Source organism: Taudactylus pleione, unplaced genomic scaffold (genome assembly GCF_031769625.1).
Source record: "Taudactylus pleione unplaced genomic scaffold, aTauple2 ptg000065l, whole genome shotgun sequence".
NCBI lineage: Eukaryota > Metazoa > Chordata > Amphibia > Anura > Myobatrachidae > Taudactylus > Taudactylus pleione.
In genome coordinates, this window is record NW_028284467.1 from 6263844 (window position 1) to 6285323 (window position 21480).

General features: G+C 39.7%; 5 pseudogenes; all 5 read right to left on the reverse strand.

Moving 5' to 3' along the window:
* Positions 1-2322: 2322 nt before the first annotated feature.
* LOC148534634 (uncharacterized) lies at positions 2323-3989 on the reverse strand (annotated as a pseudogene).
* A 2563-nt stretch (positions 3990-6552) lies between these two features.
* Positions 6553-8219, reverse strand: LOC148534635 (uncharacterized; annotated as a pseudogene).
* A 2563-nt stretch (positions 8220-10782) lies between these two features.
* On the reverse strand, positions 10783-12449 carry LOC148534636 (uncharacterized; annotated as a pseudogene).
* A 2563-nt stretch (positions 12450-15012) lies between these two features.
* Positions 15013-16679, reverse strand: LOC148534637 (uncharacterized; annotated as a pseudogene).
* A 2563-nt stretch (positions 16680-19242) lies between these two features.
* On the reverse strand, positions 19243-20909 carry LOC148534638 (uncharacterized; annotated as a pseudogene).
* Positions 20910-21480: the final 571 nt, after the last annotated feature.

A 21480-nucleotide genomic window follows, 5' to 3' on the forward strand; every position in this document is an offset into this window, starting at 1 on the left:
TTAATAACTTATTTCCTTAATAACCAAGAAGGTCTATATCTGGATATCTTCCAGATCACAACTGGAACCCTGCGTTAAATATACTATGCTAGTATTTCTGAAACCTCTGGATAGTTACTTTTACCTTATTTAAACTACTGGGACTTAAATTAGCCCATTAACTTAATGTGTGGAAGATGTCCCAATTTAGTATTCAACACCCAACACCTAACCTTCGCTCCCCCTTTTCTGGTGATCTTCACTAGTGTTAATACACTAAGGCCTGTCTCACATGTATTACTGGGAACAGTATCCTTCACCTTTCCTCTATGAGCATAACTTCTAACAGACAACAGTCACATAATATTATAACAATTGTAATGGGGTATGTTTACGTTGGTGCACATACTTTAGATGGTTCCTGACGTCCACTGCAGATATTACATTAAAGGATGATCCTGTTCTATGATGCCAATGGTACACTGCTATCTTCTGCAGTTTTAAATAGCTGCCCTTGTTAAACTGCTTCTTTGTAAATATATATACATATATATGAAACTTAATATTGTTAATAATTTTATATCACTTTCTGAATTGATACTTCCAGGGCTAGTGGTTGCTCCTCAGATGCAGATGACACATATGTTCATAGTTTGGATGTTGTATACAGATTATACAGCAGAAGTAAGTGGCTAGCTTACTGTCAGAACTTAGTAGGTATGGATAATGCAGGCTAGGTTTGTTGTGTGGTGATTACTTCAGCCAATACTTTATAAATAAATCTTATCTGGATTTCTGCCAAATAGTCAGGATTTTAGAGTAGCTGTTATTTGACCTCTTATGAAATGGAGTTTTACTGGTGCTTATACAGTGTATGGAACAGTCATTGTCTATGGTGATATCTCTCTATTTTCTGGCAGAACTTTGGTCACTGTAATGATGCTATAGGGATACCTCTCTATAGTGCTGTGTCCCTGTCAGCACTAGTAGGCTGGTATTGGGCTACCTCTCTATAGTGCTATGTCCCTGTCAGCACTGATAGGCTGGTTTTCTGTCTCACTTTAGGTGGCTGGAGTTATGTGGGGTTGATCCTACTGTTTTGAATACTATTCCAAGCCTGGATTTCAATAATATTTAATATAAAAGTCCCTGTTAATAAGCTTGTGGGCTGCCCAGTGATATGTAGTACAGATGCCTTGCTGAGGTAACATTTGATGTGGATCAGGGCAGTAATAATATAAGTGTGACTGGTAGCAGGTTTTTATTGGCAATGTCTCCCTCAAATGTGGCTGCATGCCTCACACTGCAGGTGCGTCCTTTATGTTCCACTATTACAGTACCTCAGACTTCTGCTCAGACTCTGGCAGCCATTTTAGCATGTTCCTCGAATTCTGCTCCTGGGAGGGTCACCAGCTCTCTCCCTCATATATATCTGTGACATCTGCTGGTGTCACTAGCGATAGAGCCTGTCCCCTCACTCAGGCTATTACCTCTCCCTTTCCCCTCATCATATGTAGGGGAGCCAGCCGATCTCTCCCTCTCCAGTCAATTACCTCACACCAACTGCCAACTCTCCTTGCATCAGCGGTATTTATAGCTCCTCTTGGATTGCCATGGAAACCTGCAGATCACCCCACAGCTAGCCATATAACAGACACTCCCACATTAACCCCCTCACTGCTGCATAATCCCAGCACATGGGACTATTGGAAATCTGTAAAAGGCTGACAGCTGCTGTCAGTTATATGTATAGTGCTCCTATTAGTTATTAATACTACATTAACAGTAAAAATAAATATTTACATAAATAAGTATTATTTACAGCACTAAATCCACTAATTTTACATATAACAAAGATAACCACCAATACAAGGATGTTACACTCTCCCCCTGGTGCATTGACAAATTACCTTTCTTAAAACATTTTGTCAGTGCACCACCCATAATGCATATAATGCTAATATATCCTAAATAATAATATAATTATTAGATCCATTCACAAATTGTTCGAACATATTAGCACGCCACCTTAATGCAATCTTTCGAGCTGATGGCCAACTTGGATGGGATGGTACCACAGAAATCTCCTGCCTCTCCCAGGGGATGATCTCTTGGGCTTTTATTTCAGATTCACCTTCCTTTACCTCTTCTCTACTTTGCTCCTGTTGGGCTGGTCCACCTTGATCTTCTAAATCACCATTATTGTGTTTCTTTACAATTTGTCCTTGTATGGGATCTTTGGATGCTGTGTTAAGGCAAATTTAGGAAGTCCTTCACTTTGGTAATAATTTGGATGATGTTCTTTCTCTAGCGAAATGTCTAAATGTGTCATATTTTTAACATCTAAATTTGCTTGATGTTGGGGTCTGGTGGCTCTGTCTTTCCAACTGGAATGAGGTTGGTAGCTCGATGAAGCAGAGTGTCTAGTCTGGGCTGGGTCCTGGGAAAAAGAATTTTCATAAACCATCTCTCTCTCTCTCTTATTCTTGACTGATGACAACATCTGCAGGTCCCTTGTCAGCTTGGAGCAAATCGATTCCCTTTCACTGGTACACCTCCAGGGCCAGTCACATTGATTGCTTGCAACCCCTTCACTCCTTCAACTACTTCAAACTCTACACTTTCTCTACCTCCAACACTTTGCAGCAGCTTAAGAGGGTTATTCTTTGTTATAGCAGTCCAATGGACAAAAACATCTCCTTGGGTGTCATGTCTTTTAATGAAGCCATATCCTTTTCTAACATGGAACCATATAACAGTGCCTGCTATTCTAGGGGTGGTATCTCTTTTCTGCCCAAATTCAATCCTGTAACCGGCATCTTTTCCTGCAAATCAGCCAAAACTACTTCAGTCTGTGAGGCAATTTCTTTGGTTTCAAGAAGGGGTTTCATTGAGGTGGCAATGGCAAGTGTTTTGTTTTGAGATTCCAGCCACGGTAGATGTTCTTTCATCTCATGAAGCCTAGTCTGGTCTTTTTGTTTAGAAGTTTCAGCTGCTCGCAAGAGTTCAGATAGCTCAGTTATTTGCAATTCCAGCAACTGAATCCTTTCCTCCTGCTCAATGGACCTCTGTGTGTTTTTCTGCTCTTGCTCTTTCTTCTTCTGACTCTCCACTGGGGTCAAGTATTTCATTTCTGACCGTATCTCCCAAAGCTCTCCCTCAAGTTCCTGATTTCTTTTGTCTATTTTCATATAGAGAATCTGCTCAAATTTAAGTGCCCCTCTGAGCTCATTCACTTCACCTAATTCTCCTAAAATATTCAGCAACCAGTTAATATGTTTTATCCGGTTAGCTGATACTCATTCCAATACCTCCAGCGGGGATATAACATCATGGGGAATAATTTCACTCATCTGCCCATTGTTATTAGTAGATTTCTTTTTGGTCTGGGCATTTTGTTCCCTCTCTCGAAGATCTGAAAGCAGTGTTTCATGTATCTTACTGTCCTCAGATATATGTCCTATTACTTTTCTTATTTTCTGTGCTTTTGCCTCAATATTGACTTCCTTTCTTTTCACTTCTCTGTTATTCTTTTCGTCTTTCTTCTTTAGTTTAATGATACCCTCTTGTTCAGCTTTCAGGGCACTTGAGCTACTATCCTCCTTTTTATCATTCTTCTTTACTTTGCTTTTATCCTCTTCTCCTTTCACATCAACTACTGTCACTGCTCTCACTGGATCCCTCTCTTCTGATGGAAGGGCTGCCTGATCCTCCGGTGCTTTGCCATCTTCATAAGTGGTCGTAATACTAGAAAATTCTTCACCTACACTTTCATCACTATCTTCATTGTTAAGTCTAAATCTTAATTTCTTGCCCTTTGATCTTTTATTTTTCTTTTCTGTCTCCACTGAGGCAACTTCAGACCCGCTTCCATATTTTCTTCCTGGATCATTTAGAATGAATTCCTTCTTTTTGGCTCCAATCTGATCCATATGTGCTCCAGCTCCCCCAATTGTAGCAGCTATAGCAGTTAGACCACTCTCTTTCTTATTCTTTTGCTTCTTTCCCATGGTGTGGAATTTCAGAAAGTAAACTGTGCTAATTAATTATCGATGATGGCTTTTGACACTTGTATGGTAACAGGCTCTGTGTATGTTCTTTGAATCTCAGCAGTGCACCTCCAAATGTAGCCCACCCTTAGACTTTCTATCCTGGTGGTATTATGGAATCACGCGATAGTGCCTCCACCCAAGCTACAATTCTCTTGAGGAATAACTAAGGCTTGCTTGGGGAATTCTTAATTAACACTTTGCTATCATTAGTGATATATTAAGCATGCACTTATATTCAATGTAAATACAAAACATAATCACTAGAATAACTAACACATGTTACACAAAAGGTTTTCTTTTATTTCTCTGGAACTCTTTCACAAGATCTGAGTAAAGGATTCCCACAAAGGTAAGTTTAGTAATAAACTTAACAATATAACTTTGCTTTATGATAACAGTATAATCAGCAAGTTTTATTTGTTGTAAACGTCAGTGTTTAATCCAAAATGTACTTACTAGATTAATAACTTATTTCCTTAGTAACCAAGAAGGTCTATATCTGGATATCTTCCAGATCACAACTGGAACCCTGTGTTAAATATAATATGCTAGTATTTCTGTAACCTCTGGATAGTTACTTTTACCTTATTTAAACTACTGGGACTTAAATTAGCCCATTAACTTAATGTGTGGATGATATCCCAATTTAGTATTCAACACCCAACACCTAACCTTCGCTCCCCCTTTTCTGGTGATCTTCACTAGTGTTAATACACTAAGGCCTGTCTCACATGTATTACTGGGAACAGTATCCTTTATATCACTTTCTGAATTGATACTTCCAGGGCTAGTGGTTGCTCCTCAGATGCAGATGACACATATGTTCATAGTTTGGATGTTGTATACAGATTATACAGCAGAAGTAAGTGGCTAGCTTACTGTCAGAACTTAGTAGGTATGGATAATGCAGGCTGGGTTTGTTGTGTGGTGATTACTTCAGCCAATACTTTAAAAATAAATCTTATCTGGATTTCTGCCAAATAGTCAGGATTTTAGAGTAGCTGTTATTTGACCTCTTATGAAATGGAGTTTTACTGGTGCTTATACAGTGTATGGAACAGTCATTGTCTATGGTGATATCTCTCTATTTTCTGGCAGAACTTTGGTCACTGTAATGATGCTATAGGGATACCTCTCTATAGTGCTGTGTCACTGTCAGCACTAGTAGGCTGGTATTGGGCTACCTCTCTATAGTGCTATGTCCCTGTCAGCACTGGTAGGCTGGTTTTCTGTCTCACTTTAGGTGGCTGGAGTTATGTGGGGTTGATCCTACTGTTTTGAATACTATTCCAAGCCTGGATTTCAATAATATTTAATATAAAAGTCCCTGTTAATAAGCTTGTGGGCTGCCCAGTGATATGTAGTACAGATGCCTTGCTGAGGTAACATTTGATGTGGATTAGGGCATTAATAATATAAGTGTGACTGGTAGCAGGTTTTTATTGGCAATGTCTCCCTCAAATGTGGCAGCATGCCTCACACTGCAGGTGCGTCCTCTATGTTCCACTATTACAGTACCTCAGACTTCTGCTCAGACTCTGGCAGCCATTTTAGCATGTTCCTCGAATTCTGCTCCTGGGAGGGTCACCAGCTCTCTCCCTCATATATATCTGTGACATCTGCTGGTGTCACCAGCGATGGAGCCTGTCCCCTCACTCAGGCTATTACCTCTCCCTTTCCCCTCATCATATGTAGGGGAGCCAGCCGATCTCTCCCTCTCCAGTCAATTACCTCACACCAACTGCCAACTCTCCTTGCATCAGCGGTATTTATAGCTCCTCTTGGATTGCCATGGAAACCTGCAGATCACCCCACAGCTAGCCATATAACAGACACTCCCACATTAACCCCCTCACTGCTGCATAATCCCAGCACATGGGACTATTGGAAATCTGTAAAAGGCTGACAGCTGCTGTCAGTTATATGTATAGTGCTCCTATTAGTTATTAATACTACATTAACAGTAAAAATAAATATTTACATAAATAAGTATTATTTACAGCACTAAATCCACTAATTTTACATATAACAAAGATAACCACCAATAAAAGGATGTTACACTCTCCCCCTGGTGCATTGACAAATTACCTTTCTTAAAACATTTTGTCAGTGCACCACCCATAATGCATATAATGCTAATATATCCTAAATAATAATATAATTATTAGATCCATTCACAAATTGTTCGAACATATTAGCACGCCACCTTAATGCAATCTTTCGAGCTGATGGCCAACTTGGATGGGATGGTACCACAGAAATCTCCTGCCTCTCCCAGGGGATGATCTCTTGGGCTTTTATTTCAGATTCACCTTCCTTTACCTCTTCTCTACTTTGCTCCTGTTGGGCTGGTCCACCTTGATCTTCTAAATCACCATTATTGTGTTTCTTTACAATTTGTCCTTGTATGGGATCTTTGGATGCTGTGTTAAGGCAAATTTAGGAAGTCCTTCACTTTGGTAATAATTTGGATGATGTTCTTTCTCTAGCGAAATGTCTAAATGTGTCATATTTTTAACATCTAAATTTGCTTGATGTTGGGGTCTGGTGGCTCTGTCTTTCCAACTGGAATGAGGTTGGTAGCTCGATGAAGCAGAGTGTCTAGTCTGGGCTGGGTCCTGGGAAAAAGAATTTTCATAAACCATCCCTCTCTCTCTCTTATTCTTGACTGATGACAACATCTGCAGGTCCCTTGTCAGCTTGGAGCAAATCGATTCCCTTTCACTGGTACACCTCCAGGGCCAGTCACATTGATTGCTTGCAACCCCTTCACTCCTTCAACTACTTCAAACTCTACACTTTCTCTACCTCCAACACTTTGCAGCAGCTTAAGAGGGTTATTCTTTGTTATAGCAGTCCAATGGACAAAAACATCTCCTTGGGTGTCATGTCTTTTAATGAAGCCATATCCTTTTCTAACATGGAACCATATAACAGTGCCTGCTATTCTAGGGGTGGTATCTCTTTTCTGCCCAAATTCAATCCTGTAACCGGCATCTTTTCCTGCAAATCAGCCAAAACTACTTCAGTCTGTGAGGCAATTTCTTTGGTTTCAAGAAGGGGTTTCATTGAGGTGGCAATGGCAAGTGTTTTGTTTTGAGATTCCAGCCACGGTAGATGTTCTTTCATCTCATGAAGCCTAGTCTGGTCTTTTTGTTTAGAAGTTTCAGCTGCTCGCAAGAGTTCAGATAGCTCAGTTATTTGCAATTCCAGCAACTGAATCCTTTCCTCCTGCTCAATGGACCTCTGTGTGTTTTTCTGCTCTTGCTCTTTCTTCTTCTGACTCTCCACTGGGGTCAAGTATTTCATTTCTGACCGTATCTCCCAAAGCTCTCCCTCAAGTTCCTGATTTCTTTTGTCTATTTTCATATAGAGAATCTGCTCAAATTTAAGTGCCCCTCTGAGCTCATTCACTTCACCTAATTCTCCTAAAATATTCAGCAACCAGTTAATATGTTTTATCCGGTTAGCTGATACTCATTCCAATACCTCCAGCGGGGATATAACATCATGGGGAATAATTTCACTCATCTGCCCATTGTTATTAGTAGATTTCTTTTTGGTCTGGGCATTTTGTTCCCTCTCTCGAAGATCTGAAAGCAGTGTTTCATGTATCTTACTGTCCTCAGATATATGTCCTATTACTTTTCTTATTTTCTGTGCTTTTGCCTCAATATTGACTTCCTTTCTTTTCACTTCTCTGTTATTCTTTTCGTCTTTCTTCTTTAGTTTAATGATACCCTCTTGTTCAGCTTTCAGGGCACTTGAGCTACTATCCTCCTTTTTATCATTCTTCTTTACTTTGCTTTTATCCTCTTCTCCTTTCACATCAACTACTGTCACTGCTCTCACTGGATCCCTCTCTTCTGATGGAAGGGCTGCCTGATCCTCCGGTGCTTTGCCATCTTCATAAGTGGTCGTAATACTAGAAAATTCTTCACCTACACTTTCATCACTATCTTCATTGTTAAGTCTAAATCTTAATTTCTTGCCCTTTGATCTTTTATTTTTCTTTTCTGTCTCCACTGAGGCAACTTCAGACCCGCTTCCATATTTTCTTCCTGGATCATTTAGAATGAATTCCTTCTTTTTGGCTCCAATCTGATCCATATGTGCTCCAGCTCCCCCAATTGTAGCAGCTATAGCAGTTAGACCACTCTCTTTCTTATTCTTTTGCTTCTTTCCCATGGTGTGGAATTTCAGAAAGTAAACTGTGCTAATTAATTATGGATGATGGCTTTTGACACTTGTATGGTAACAGGCTCTGTGTATGTTCTTTGAATCTCAGCAGTGCACCTCCAAATGTAGCCCACCCTTAGACTTTCTATCCTGGTGGTATTATGGAATCACGCGATAGTGCCTCCACCCAAGCTACAATTCTCTTGAGGAATAACTAAGGCTTGCTTGGGGAATTCTTAATTAACACTTTGCTATCATTAGTGATATATTAAGCATGCACTTATATTCAATGTAAATACAAAACATAATCACTAGAATAACTAACACATGTTACACAAAAGGTTTTCTTTTATTTCTCTGGAACTCTTTCACAAGATCTGAGTAAAGGATTCCCACAAAGGTAAGTTTAGTAATAAACTTAACAATATAACTTTGCTTTATGATAACAGTATAATCAGCAAGTTTTATTTGTTGTAAACGTCAGTGTTTAATCCAAAATGTACTTACTAGATTAATAACTTATTTCCTTAGTAACCAAGAAGGTCTATATCTGGATATCTTCCAGATCACAACTGGAACCCTGTGTTAAATATACTATGCTAGTATTTCTGCAACCTCTGGATAGTTACTTTTACCTTATTTAAACTACTGGGACTTAAATTAGCCCATTAACTTAATGTGTGGATGATATCCCAATTTAGTATTCAACACCCAACACCTAACCTTCGCTCCCCCTTTTCTGGTGATCTTCACTAGTGTTAATACACTAAGGCCTGTCTCACATGTATTACTGGGAACAGTATCCTTTATATCACTTTCTGAATTGATACTTCCAGGGCTAGTGGTTGCTCCTCAGATGCAGATGACACATATGTTCATAGTTTGGATGTTGTATACAGATTATACAGCAGAAGTAAGTGGCTAGCTTACTGTCAGAACTTAGTAGGTATGGATAATGCAGGCTGGGTTTGTTGTGTGGTGATTACTTCAGCCAATACTTTAAAAATAAATCTTATCTGGATTTCTGCCAAATAGTCAGGATTTTAGAGTAGCTGTTATTTGACCTCTTATTAAATGGAGTTTTACTGGTGCTTATACAGTGTATGGAACAGTCATTGTCTATGGTGATATCTCTCTATTTTCTGGCAGAACTTTGGTCACTGTAATGATGCTATAGGGATACCTCTCTATAGTGCTGTGTCACTGTCAGCACTAGTAGGCTGGTATTGGGCTACCTCTCTATAGTGCTATGTCCCTGTCAGCACTGGTAGGCTGGTTTTCTGTCTCACTTTAGGTGGCTGGAGTTATGTGGGGATGATCCTACTGTTTTGAATACTATTCCAAGCCTGGATTTCAATAATATTTAATATAAAAGTCCCTGTTAATAAGCTTGTGGGCTGCCCAGTGATATGTAGTACAGATGCCTTGCTGAGGTAACATTTGATGTGGATTAGGGCATTAATAATATAAGTGTGACTGGTAGCAGGTTTTTATTGGCAATGTCTCCCTCAAATGTGGCAGCATGCCTCACACTGCAGGTGCGTCCTCTATGTTCCACTATTACAGTACCTCAGACTTCTGCTCAGACTCTGGCAGCCATTTTAGCATGTTCCTCGAATTCTGCTCCTGGGAGGGTCACCAGCTCTCTCCCTCATATATATCTGTGACATCTGCTGGTGTCACCAGCGATGGAGCCTGTCCCCTCACTCAGGCTATTACCTCTCCCTTTCCCCTCATCATATGTAGGGGAGCCAGCCGATCTCTCCCTCTCCAGTCAATTACCTCACACCAACTGCCAACTCTCCTTGCATCAGCGGTATTTATAGCTCCTCTTGGATTGCCATGGAAACCTGCAGATCACCCCACAGCTAGCCATATAACAGACACTCCCACATTAACCCCCTCACTGCTGCATAATCCCAGCACATGGGACTATTGGAAATCTGTAAAAGGCTGACAGCTGCTGTCAGTTATATGTATAGTGCTCCTATTAGTTATTAATACTACATTAACAGTAAAAATAAATATTTACATAAATAAGTATTATTTACAGCACTAAATCCACTAATTTTACATATAACAAAGATAACCACCAATAAAAGGATGTTACACTCTCCCCCTGGTGCATTGACAAATTACCTTTCTTAAAACATTTTGTCAGTGCACCACCCATAATGCATATAATGCTAATATATCCTAAATAATAATATAATTATTAGATCCATTCACAAATTGTTCGAACATATTAGCACGCCACCTTAATGCAATCTTTCGAGCTGATGGCCAACTTGGATGGGATGGTACCACAGAAATCTCCTGCCTCTCCCAGGGGATGATCTCTTGGGCTTTTATTTCAGATTCACCTTCCTTTACCTCTTCTCTACTTTGCTCCTGTTGGGCTGGTCCACCTTGATCTTCTAAATCACCATTATTGTGTTTCTTTACAATTTGTCCTTGTATGGGATCTTTGGATGCTGTGTTAAGGCAAATTTAGGAAGTCCTTCACTTTGGTAATAATTTGGATGATGTTCTTTCTCTAGCGAAATGTCTAAATGTGTCATATTTTTAACATCTAAATTTGCTTGATGTTGGGGTCTGGTGGCTCTGTCTTTCCAACTGGAATGAGGTTGGTAGCTCGATGAAGCAGAGTGTCTAGTCTGGGCTGGGTCCTGGGAAAAAGAATTTTCATAAACCATCCCTCTCTCTCTCTTATTCTTGACTGATGACAACATCTGCAGGTCCCTTGTCAGCTTGGAGCAAATCGATTCCCTTTCACTGGTACACCTCCAGGGCCAGTCACATTGATTGCTTGCAACCCCTTCACTCCTTCAACTACTTCAAACTCTACACTTTCTCTACCTCCAACACTTTGCAGCAGCTTAAGAGGGTTATTCTTTGTTATAGCAGTCCAATGGACAAAAACATCTCCTTGGGTGTCATGTCTTTTAATGAAGCCATATCCTTTTCTAACATGGAACCATATAACAGTGCCTGCTATTCTAGGGGTGGTATCTCTTTTCTGCCCAAATTCAATCCTGTAACCGGCATCTTTTCCTGCAAATCAGCCAAAACTACTTCAGTCTGTGAGGCAATTTCTTTGGTTTCAAGAAGGGGTTTCATTGAGGTGGCAATGGCAAGTGTTTTGTTTTGAGATTCCAGCCACGGTAGATGTTCTTTCATCTCATGAAGCCTAGTCTGGTCTTTTTGTTTAGAAGTTTCAGCTGCTCGCAAGAGTTCAGATAGCTCAGTTATTTGCAATTCCAGCAACTGAATCCTTTCCTCCTGCTCAATGGACCTCTGTGTGTTTTTCTGCTCTTGCTCTTTCTTCTTCTGACTCTCCACTGGGGTCAAGTATTTCATTTCTGACCGTATCTCCCAAAGCTCTCCCTCAAGTTCCTGATTTCTTTTGTCTATTTTCATATAGAGAATCTGCTCAAATTTAAGTGCCCCTCTGAGCTCATTCACTTCACCTAATTCTCCTAAAATATTCAGCAACCAGTTAATATGTTTTATCCGGTTAGCTGATACTCATTCCAATACCTCCAGCGGGGATATAACATCATGGGGAATAATTTCACTCATCTGCCCATTGTTATTAGTAGATTTCTTTTTGGTCTGGGCATTTTGTTCCCTCTCTCGAAGATCTGAAAGCAGTGTTTCATGTATCTTACTGTCCTCAGATATATGTCCTATTACTTTTCTTATTTTCTGTGCTTTTGCCTCAATATTGACTTCCTTTCTTTTCACTTCTCTGTTATTCTTTTCGTCTTTCTTCTTTAGTTTAATGATACCCTCTTGTTCAGCTTTCAGGGCACTTGAGCTACTATCCTCCTTTTTATCATTCTTCTTTACTTTGCTTTTATCTTCTTCTCCTTTCACATCAACTACTGTCACTGCTCTCACTGGATCCCTCTCTTCTGATGGAAGGGCTGCCTGATCCTCCGGTGCTTTGCCATCTTCATAAGTGGTCATAATACTAGAAAATTCTTCACCTACACTTTCATCACTATCTTCATTGTTAAGTCTAAATCTTAATTTCTTGCCCTTTGATCTTTTATTTTTCTTTTCTGTCTCCACTGAGGCAACTTCAGACCCGCTTCCATATTTTCTTCCTGGATCATTTAGAATGAATTCCTTCTTTTTGGCTCCAATCTGATCCATATGTGCTCCAGCTCCCCCAATTGTAGCAGCTATAGCAGTTAGACCACTCTCTTTCTTATTCTTTTGCTTCTTTCCCATGGTGTGGAATTTCAGAAAGTAAACTGTGCTAATTAATTATCGATGATGGCTTTTGACACTTGTATGGTAACAGGCTCTGTGTATGTTCTTTGAATCTCAGCAGTGCACCTCCAAATGTAGCCCACCCTTAGACTTTCTATCCTGGTGGTATTATGGAATCACGCGATAGTGCCTCCACCCAAGCTACAATTCTCTTGAGGAATAACTAAGGCTTGCTTGGGGAATTCTTAATTAACACTTTGCTATCATTAGTGATATATTAAGCATGCACTTATATTCAATGTAAATACAAAACATAATCACTAGAATAACTAACACATGTTACACAAAAGGTTTTCTTTTATTTCTCTGGAACTCTTTCACAAGATCTGAGTAAAGGATTCCCACAAAGGTAAGTTTAGTAATAAACTTAACAATATAACTTTGCTTTATGATAACAGTATAATCAGCAAGTTTTATTTGTTGTAAACGTCAGTGTTTAATCCAAAATATACTTACTAGATTAATAACTTATTTCCTTAGTAACCAAGAAGGTCTATATCTGGATATCTTCCAGATCACAACTGGAACCCTGTGTTAAATATACTATGCTAGTATTTCTGTAACCTCTGGATAGTTACTTTTACCTTATTTAAACTACTGGGACTTAAATTAGCCCATTAACTTAATGTGTGGATGATATCCCAATTTAGTATTCAACACCCAACACCTAACCTTCGCTCCCCCTTTTCTGGTGATCTTCACTAGTGTTAATACACTAAGACCTGTCTCACATGTATTACTGGGAACAGTATCCTTTATATCACTTTCTGAATTGATACTTCCAGGGCTAGTGGTTGCTCCTCAGATGCAGATGACACATATGTTCATAGTTTGGATGTTGTATACAGATTATACAGCAGAAGTAAGTGGCTAGCTTACTGTCAGAACTTAGTAGGTATGGATAATGCAGGCTGGGTTTGTTGTGTGGTGATTACTTCAGCCAATACTTTAAAAATAAATCTTATCTGGATTTCTGCCAAATAGTCAGGATTTTAGAGTAGCTGTTATTTGACCTCTTATGAAAAGGAGTTTTACTGGTGCTTATACAGTGTATGGAACAGTCATTGTCTATGGTGATATCTCTCTATTTTCTGGCAGAACTTTGGTCACTGTAATGATGCTATAGGGATACCTCTCTATAGTGCTGTGTCACTGTCAGCACTAGTAGGCTGGTATTGGGCTACCTCTCTATAGTGCTATGTCCCTGTCAGCACTGGTAGGCTGGTTTTCTGTCTCACTTTAGGTGGCTGGAGTTATGTGGGGTTGATCCTACTGTTTTGAATACTATTCCAAGCCTGGATTTCAATAATATTTAATATAAAAGTCCCTGTTAATAAGTTTGTGGGCTGCCCAGTGATATGTAGTACAGATGCCTTGCTGAGGTAACATTTGATGTGGATTAGGGCATTAATAATATAAGTGTGACTGGTAGCAGGTTTTTATTGGCAATGTCTCCCTCAAATGTGGCAGCATGCCTCACACTGCAGGTGCGTCCTCTATGTTCCACTATTACAGTACCTCAGACTTCTGCTCAGACTCTGGCAGCCATTTTAGCATGTTCCTCGAATTCTGCTCCTGGGAGGGTCACCAGCTCTCTCCCTCATATATATCTGTGACATCTGCTGGTGTCACCAGCGATGGAGCCTGTCCCCTCACTCAGGCTATTACCTCTCCCTTTCCCCTCATCATATGTAGGGGAGCCAGCCGATCTCTCCCTCTCCAGTCAATTACCTCACACCAACTGCCAACTCTCCTTGCATCAGCGGTATTTATAGCTCCTCTTGGATTGCCATGGAAACCTGCAGATCACCCCACAGCTAGCCATATAACAGACACTCCCACATTAACCCCCTCACTGCTGCATAATCCCAGCACATGGGACTATTAGAAATCTGTAAAAGGCTGACAGCTGCTGTCAGTTATATGTATAGTGCTCCTATTAGTTATTAATACTACATTAACAGTAAAAATAAATATTTACATAAATAAGTATTATTTACAGCACTAAATCCACTAATTTTACATATAACAAAGATAACCACCAATAAAAGGATGTTACACTCTCCCCCTGGTGCATTGACAAATTACCTTTCTTAAAACATTTTGTCAGTGCACCACCCATAATGCATATAATGCTAATATATCCTAAATAATAATATAATTATTAGATCCATTCACAAATTGTTCGAACATATTAGCACGCCACCTTAATGCAATCTTTCGAGCTGATGGCCAACTTGGATGGGATGGTACCACAGAAATCTCCTGCCTCTCCCAGGGGATGATCTCTTGGGCTTTTATTTCAGATTCACCTTCCTTTACCTCTTCTCTACTTTGCTCCTGTTGGGCTGGTCCACCTTGATCTTCTAAATCACCATTATTGTGTTTCTTTACAATTTGTCCTTGTATGGGATCTTTGGATGCTGTGTTAAGGCAAATTTAGGAAGTCCTTCACTTTGGTAATAATTTGGATGATGTTCTTTCTCTAGCGAAATGTCTAAATGTGTCATATTTTTAACATCTAAATTTGCTTGATGTTGGGGTCTGGTGGCTCTGTCTTTCCAACTGGAATGAGGTTGGTAGCTCGATGAAGCAGAGTGTCTAGTCTGGGCTGGGTCCTGGGAAAAAGAATTTTCATAAACCATCCCTCTCTCTCTCTTATTCTTGACTGATGACAACATCTGCAGGTCCCTTGTCAGCTTGGAGCAAATCGATTCCCTTTCACTGGTACACCTCCAGGGCCAGTCACATTGATTGCTTGCAACCCCTTCACTCCTTCAACTACTTCAAACTCTACACTTTCTCTACCTCCAACACTTTGCAGCAGCTTAAGAGGGTTATTCTTTGTTATAGCAGTCCAATGGACAAAAACATCTCCTTGGGTGTCATGTCTTTTAATGAAGCCATATCCTTTTCTAACATGGAACCATATAACAGTGCCTGCTATTCTAGGGGTGGTATCTCTTTTCTGCCCAAATTCAATCCTGTAACCGGCATCTTTTCCTGCAAATCAGCCAAAACTACTTCAGTCTGTGAGGCAATTTCTTTGGTTTCAAGAAGGGGTTTCATTGAGGTGGCAATGGCAAGTGTTTTGTTTTGAGATTCCAGCCACGGTAGATGTTCTTTCATCTCATGTAGCCTAGTCTGGTCTTTTTGTTTAGAAGTTTCAGCTGCTCGCAAGAGTTCAGATAGCTCAGTTATTTGCAATTCCAGCAACTGAATCCTTTCCTCCTGCTCAATGGACCTCTGTGTGTTTTTCTGCTCTTGCTCTTTCTTCTTCTGACTCTCCACTGGGGTCAAGTATTTCATTTCTGACCGTATCTCCCAAAGCTCTCCCTCAAGTTCCTGATTTCTTTTGTCTATTTTCATATAGAGAATCTGCTCAAATTTAAGTGCCCCTCTGAGCTCATTCACTTCACCTAATTCTCCTAAAATATTCAGCAACCAGTTAATATGTTTTATCCGGTTAGCTGATACTCATTCCAATACCTCCAGCGGGGATATAACATCATGGGGAATAATTTCACTCATCTGCCCATTGTTATTAGTAGATTTCTTTTTGGTCTGGGCATTTTGTTCCCTCTCTCGAAGATCTGAAAGCAGTGTTTCATGTATCTTACTGTCCTCAGATATATGTCCTATTACTTTTCTTATTTTCTGTGCTTTTGCCTCAATATTGACTTCCTTTCTTTTCACTTCTCTGTTATTCTTTTCGTCTTTCTTCTTTAGTTTAATGATACCCTCTTGTTCAGCTTTCAGGGCACTTGAGCTACTATCCTCCTTTTTATCATTCTTCTTTACTTTGCTTTTATCCTCTTCTCCTTTCACATCAACTACTGTCACTGCTCTCACTGGATCCCTCTCTTCTGATGGAAGGGCTGCCTGATCCTCCGGTGCTTTGCCATCTTCATAAGTGGTCGTAATACTAGAAAATTCTTCACCTACACTTTCATCACTATCTTCATTGTTAAGTCTAAATCTTAATTTCTTGCCCTTTGATCTTTTATTTTTCTTTTCTGTCTCCACTGAGGCAACTTCAGACCCGCTTCCATATTTTCTTCCTGGATCATTTAGAATGAATTCCTTCTTTTTGGCTCCAATCTGATCCATATGTGCTCCAGCTCCCCCAATTGTAGCAACTATAGCAGTTAGACCACTCTCTTTCTTATTCTTTTGCTTCTTTCCCATGGTGTGGAATTTCAAAAAGTAAACTGTGCTAATTAATTATCGATGATGGCTTTTGACACTTGTATGGTAACAGGCTCTGTGTATGTTCTTTGAATCTCAGCAGTGCACCTCCAAATGTAGCCCACCCTTAGACTTTCTATCCTGGTGGTATTATGGAATCACGCGATAGTGCCTCCACCCAAGCTACAATTCTCTTGAGGAATAACTAAGGCTTGCTTGGGGAATTCTTAATTAACACTTTGCTATCATTAGTGATATATTAAGCATGCACTTATATTCAATGTAAATACAAAACATAATCACTAGAATAACTAACACATGTTACACAAAAGGTTTTCTTTTATTTCTCTGGAACTCTTTCACAAGATCTGAGTAAAGGATTCCCACAAAGGTAAGTTTAGTAATAAACTTAACAATATAACTTTGCTTTATGATAACAGTATAATCAGCAAGTTTTATTTGTTGTAAACGTCAGTGTTTAATCCAAAATATACTTACTAGATTAATAACTTATTTCCTTAGTAACCAAGAAGGTCTATATCTGGATATCTTCCAGATCACAACTGGAACCCTGTGTTAAATATACTATGCTAGTATTTCTGTAACCTCTGGATAGTTACTTTTACCTTATTTAAACTACTGGGACTTAAATTAGCCCATTAACTTAATGTGTGGATGATATCCCAATTTAGTATTCAACACCCAACACCTAACCTTCGCTCCCCCTTTTCTGGTGATCTTCACTAGTGTTAATACACTAAGGCCTGTCTCACATGTATTACTGGGAACAGTATCCTTTATATCACTTTCTGAATTGATACTTCCAGGGCTAGTGGTTGCTCCTCAGATGCAGATGACACATATGTTCATAGTTTGGATGTTGTATACAGATTATACAGCAGAAGTAAGTGGCTAGCTTACTGTCAGAACTTAGTAGGTATGGATAATGCAGGCTGGGTTTGTTGTGTGGTGATTACTTCAGCCAATACTTTAAAAATAAATCTTATCTGGATTTCTGCCAAATAGTCAGGATTTTAGAGTAGCTGTTATTTGACCTCTTATGAAAAGGAGTTTTACTGGTGCTTATACAGTGTATGGAACAGTCATTGTCTATGGTGATATCTCTCTATTTTCTGGCAGAACTTTGGTCACTGTAATGATGCTATAGGGATACCTCTCTATAGTGCTGTGTCACTGTCAGCACTAGTAGGCTGGTATTGGGCTACCTCTCTATAGTGCTATGTCCCTGTCAGCACTGGTAGGCTGGTTTTCTGTCTCACTTTAGGTGGCTGGAGTTATGTGGGGTTGATCCTACTGTTTTGAATACTATTCCAAGCCTGGATTTCAATAATATTTAATATAAAAGTCCCTGTTAATAAGTTTGTGGGCTGCCCAGTGATATGTAGTACAGATGCCTTGCTGAGGTAACATTTGATGTGGATTAGGGCATTAATAATATAAGTGTGACTGGTAGCAGGTTTTTATTGGCAATGTCTCCCTCAAATGTGGCAGCATGCCTCACACTGCAGGTGCGTCCTCTATGTTCCACTATTACAGTACCTCAGACTTCTGCTCAGACTCTGGCAGCCATTTTAGCATGTTCCTCGAATTCTGCTCCTGGGAGGGTCACCAGCTCTCTCCCTCATATATATCTGTGACATCTGCTGGTGTCACCAGCGATGGAGCCTGTCCCCTCACTCAGGCTATTACCTCTCCCTTTCCCCTCATCATATGTAGGGGAGCCAGCCGATCTCTCCCTCTCCAGTCAATTACCTCACACCAACTGCCAACTCTCCTTGCATCAGCGGTATTTATAGCTCCTCTTGGATTGCCATGGAAACCTGCAGATCACCCCACAGCTAGCCATATAACAGACACTCCCACATTAACCCCCTCACTGCTGCATAATCCCAGCACATGGGACTATTGGAAATCTGTAAAAGGCTGACAGCTGCTGTCAGTTATATGTATAGTGCTCCTATTAGTTATTAATACTACATTAACAGTAAAAATAAATATTTACATAAATAAGTATTATTTACAGCACTAAATCCACTAATTTTACATATAACAAAGATAACCACCAATAAAAGGATGTTACACTCTCCCCCTGGTGCATTGACAAATTACCTTTCTTAAAACATTTTGTCAGTGCACCACCCATAATGCATATAATGCTAATATATCCTAAATAATAATATAATTATTAGATCCATTCACAAATTGTTCGAACATATTAGCACGCCACCTTAATGCAATCTTTCGAGCTGATGGCCAACTTGGATGGGATGGTACCACAGAAATCTCCTGCCTCTCCCAGGGGATGATCTCTTGGGCTTTTATTTCAGATTCACCTTCCTTTACCTCTTCTCTACTTTGCTCCTGTTGGGCTGGTCCACCTTGATCTTCTAAATCACCATTATTGTGTTTCTTTACAATTTGTCCTTGTATGGGATCTTTGGATGCTGTGTTAAGGCAAATTTAGGAAGTCCTTCACTTTGGTAATAATTTGGATGATGTTCTTTCTCTAGCGAAATGTCTAAATGTGTCATATTTTTAACATCTAAATTTGCTTGATGTTGGGGTCTGGTGGCTCTGTCTTTCCAACTGGAATGAGGTTGGTAGCTCGATGAAGCAGAGTGTCTAGTCTGGGCTGGGTCCTGGGAAAAAGAATTTTCATAAACCATCCCTCTCTCTCTCTTATTCTTGACTGATGACAACATCTGCAGGTCCCTTGTCAGCTTGGAGCAAATCGATTCCCTTTCACTGGTACACCTCCAGGGCCAGTCACATTGATTGCTTGCAACCCCTTCACTCCTTCAACTACTTCAAACTCTACACTTTCTCTACCTCCAACACTTTGCAGCAGCTTAAGAGGGTTATTCTTTGTTATAGCAGTCCAATGGACAAAAACATCTCCTTGGGTGTCATGTCTTTTAATGAAGCCATATCCTTTTCTAACATGGAACCATATAACAGTGCCTGCTATTCTAGGGGTGGTATCTCTTTTCTGCCCAAATTCAATCCTGTAACCGGCATCTTTTCCTGCAAATCAGCCAAAACTACTTCAGTCTGTGAGGCAATTTCTTTGGTTTCAAGAAGGGGTTTCATTGAGGTGGCAATGGCAAGTGTTTTGTTTTGAGATTCCAGCCACGGTAGATGTTCTTTCATCTCATGAAGCCTAGTCTGGTCTTTTTGTTTAGAAGTTTCAGCTGCTCGCAAGAGTTCAGATAGCTCAGTTATTTGCAATTCCAGCAACTGAATCCTTTCCTCCTGCTCAATGGATCTCTGTGTGTTTTTCTGCTCTTGCTCTTTCTTCTTCTGACTCTCCACTGGGGTCAAGTATTTCATTTCTGACCGTATCTCCCAAAGCTCTCCCTCAAGTTCCTGATTTCTTTTGTCTATTTTCATATAGAGAATCTGCTCAAATTTAAGTGCCCCTCTGAGCTCATTCACTTCACCTAATTCTCCTAAAATATTCAGCAACCAGTTAATATGTTTTATCCGGTTAGCTGATACTCATTCCAATACCTCCAGCGGGGATATAACATCATGGGGAATAATTTCACTCATCTGCCCATTGTTATTAGTAGATTTCTTTTTGGTCTGGGCATTTTGTTCCCTCTCTCGAAGATCTGAAAGCAGTGTTTCATGTATCTTACTGTCCTCAGATATATGTCCTATTACTTTTCTTATTTTCTGTGCTTTTGCCTCAATATTGACTTCCTTTCTTTTCACTTCTCTGTTATTCTTTTCGTCTTTCTTCTTTAGTTTAATGATACCCTCTTGTTCAGCTTTCAGGGCACTTGAGCTACTATCCTCCTTTTTATCATTCTTCTTTACTTTGCTTTTATCCTCTTCTCCTTTCACATCAACTACTGTCACTGCTCTCACTGGATCCCTCTCTTCTGATGGAAGGGCTGCCTGATCCTCCGGTGCTTTGCCATCTTCATAAGTGGTCATAATACTAGAAAATTCTTCACCTACACTTTCATCACTATCTTCATTGTTAAGTCTAAATCTTAATTTCTTGCCCTTTGATCTTTTATTTTTCTTTTCTGTCTCCACTGAGGCAACTTCAGACCCGCTTCCATATTTTCTTCCTTGATCATTTAGAATGAATTCCTTCTTTTTGGCTCCAATCTGATCCATATGTGCTCCAGCTCCCCCAATTGTAGCAGCTATAGCAGTTAGACCACTCTCTTTCTTATTCTTTTGCTTCTTTCCCATGGTGTGGAATTTCAGAAAGTAAACTGTGCTAATTAATTATGGATGATGGCTTTTGACACTTGTATGGTAACAGGCTCTGTGTATGTTCTTTGAATCTCAGCAGTGCACCTCCAAATGTAGCCCACCCTTAGACTTTCTATCCTGGTGGTATTATGGAATCACGCGATAGTGCCTCCACCCAAGCTACAATTCTCTTGAGGAATAACTTAGGCTTGCTTGGGGAATTCTTAATTAACACTTTGCTATCATTAGTGATATATTAAGCATGCACTTATATTCAATGTAAATACAAAACATAATCACTAGAATAACTAACACATGTTACACAAAAGGTTTTCTTTTATTTCTCTGGAACTCTTTCACAAGATCTGAGTAAAGGATTCCCACAAAGGTAAGTTTAGTAATAAACTTAACAATATAACTTTGCTTTATGATAACAGTATAATCAGCAAGTTTTATTTGTTGTAAACGTCAGTGTTTAATCCAAAATGTACTTACTAGATTAATAACTTATTTCCTTAGTAACCAAGAAGGTCTATATCTGGATATCTTCCAGATCACAACTGGAACC